This window comes from Porites lutea, chromosome 13, assembly GCF_958299795.1.
Source record: "Porites lutea chromosome 13, jaPorLute2.1, whole genome shotgun sequence".
In the NCBI taxonomy this organism is placed as follows: Eukaryota; Metazoa; Cnidaria; class Anthozoa; order Scleractinia; family Poritidae; genus Porites; species Porites lutea.
The window spans coordinates 21,860,220-21,862,574 of record NC_133213.1 but is presented as its reverse complement, the minus strand read 5'-3'; the positions used below and the strand labels follow the sequence as shown (position 1 = coordinate 21,862,574).

The window sequence follows — 2,355 nt, the reverse complement described above, 5'->3', positions numbered from 1 at the left end:
TCGAACGCCACAAAGCAAACATGAAAAAGACATGGGAAGGAATAAATGACGTCTTGCATCGCAGAAAGAAGACCAAAATTATAACTGCTATTAAGGACCCGAATAAGGGCAACAAAATCGTAAAAGAACCTTCACAGGTCGCTAATATTCTTAATGACCATTTTTCGTCTGTAGGAAATAGGCTAGCTAGCACAATTCCAACGCCACAACAACATTATCTTAATTACGTTAGTCATTGCAAAGCACCATTTTCATCTTTTCTATTCTTACCGGTAACGTCCGACGAAGTGAAATTTCAGATACTCTCCATACCAAACAACAAGTCTTATGGTCTATACTCATCTCCCATAAAACTACTAAAGTGTGCAAGTAGTATCATAGCTCCTATTCTATCAGAAATATTAAATATCTCAGTAACACTAGGAAAATACCCCTCAAAACTTAAATTGTCCAAAATAACTCCAATATTCAAGAGTGGCGAAGATAATGATGCGAATAACTACAGGCCTATATCCTTATTATCTAACTTTAACAGAATTTTTGAAAAGATCATGTACAACAGAATGAAAGATTATATTGACAAACATAACTTATTGTATTCCTCCCAGTACGGTTTTCGTAAAGGTCACTCGACTCAACATGCAATATTAGACATTGTAAACGCAATACAAACTAATATGAATCAAGGTCTTTTCTCGTGCGGAGTCTTCATAGACCTCAAGAAAGCTTTTGATACTGTCGATCATAACATTTTGCTTGACAAACTTAATCACTATGGTTTTCGTGGAATTATTAATGATTGGTTCTCCTCGTATTTGAATAATCGGATGCAATCTACCCAAATCGGACCATACATTTCAAACAAAGCCAGCGTAAGTTATGGCATTCCCCAAGGATCTGTGCTCGGCCCGTTGCTTTTTTTATTGTATGTTAATGACATACATCAATGCTCGAATAAACTTAAGTTTTATCTCTTTGCAGATGATACTAATATCCTTTATGCCGATAAAAACTTAAAGTCCCTAGAAAATATAGTAAATATCGAATTACAAAACCTCCACGAATGGTTAACATCCAATAAGTTAACTCTCAATACTACAAAAACTAACTTTGTAATCTTTCATCCTTATCAATAAAAAGCCACTTACCAACCGCGCCTCTACATGTTCGATAACGAAAAAAATGGAAATGTAACTCTAGAGTCCAAAAATTATATTAAATGTCTTGGTGTGTTGATTGATAAAAATCTTACTTGGAAATATCACATTGACGCCATTACGGCAAAAATCAGTAAAACCATTGGACTAATTTCAAAACTTCGGCACTCCATACCCCGTCATATACTGTTATATATTTACCAAACATTAATCCACCCTCACCTAAATTATGGTCTTGCTGCCTGGGGTCAGGCATCCAAGACGTCCCTCAATAAAATTTTAATTCTCCAGATGAAAGTGCTTCGCATGATGTATTTTACGGATATGCGTGAACACGCAATTCCTCTATTTATCGACGCTGACATATTACCAGTGTCATTTATGTATTATAAAACTGTGGCTAATCTAATGCACGATATTAACAACAACAATTCGCCAACAAATCTCCTCAATTTATTTGAAAAAACCTCAACAATTCATTCATACTATACAAGATCATCTAGTTCAGGTAACTTTCACGTCAAAAGCTCAAAGCTGGAAATACACAAAAACTCCTTGTCTCGCTTTGGTGTAAAACTTTGGAATGAGATGCCTTGTCATATTAGAGATCTTCCTAAAAAGAAATTTAGGAAAGTACTTCACAGATTGCTTTCGGATATCTTAAAAAGAGAAGATGACTATATTGAGACGCCCTTAATAGTTGAAAAAGTTCGATTAATAGTTTAGTGATTTCTGTATTAAAGTATTTGTTTGTTTGCTTGTTCAGATTTAATGTAATTAAAATAAAACTGTGATAGAATATTATTTATTGTAACTTAAAATTGTAGTTTTCCTTCCTTTCCTTTCCTTTCTTTTCCTTTCAATTTATTTTTCTTTTAACTGGTCCGCCTGGATTAGCAATTGCTATTTTGCGGGCCAGTCTATTGTAACCAATAGTCTTATGAAATAAAGTTGAAGTTGAAGTTGAAGTTCATTTCTGTGAAATTCCACGTTTGAACTGGGCCTAACCACAGGTAGCCGAAGCTCGAAATATAAGCGTCGGCGAACATCGGAATTGTTGCGTAATATTCGAAATATAAGGATTTGTATGGAAAAAAAACCTATCATTTCCGTAACCTACGAAAATGAAAGGATTTCTCTCAATAAAGACCTTTATATAGAGAGAAAACAGTTTACAGAACAACCCATAAAACGGCCA

At 34.5% G+C, this 2,355-nt stretch overlaps 1 long non-coding RNA gene across 1 annotated transcript; it reads left to right on the top strand.

Annotated features, from left to right (window-relative positions):
• The first annotated feature begins 326 nt into the window (after positions 1 to 326).
• LOC140922738 (uncharacterized) lies at positions 327 to 1,978 on the top strand. Its single transcript, XR_012164102.1, has 2 exons — positions 327 to 1,066; positions 1,666 to 1,978. It is a non-coding gene; the product is annotated as an uncharacterized lncRNA (long non-coding RNA).
• The last annotated feature ends 377 nt before the right edge of the window (positions 1,979 to 2,355 follow it).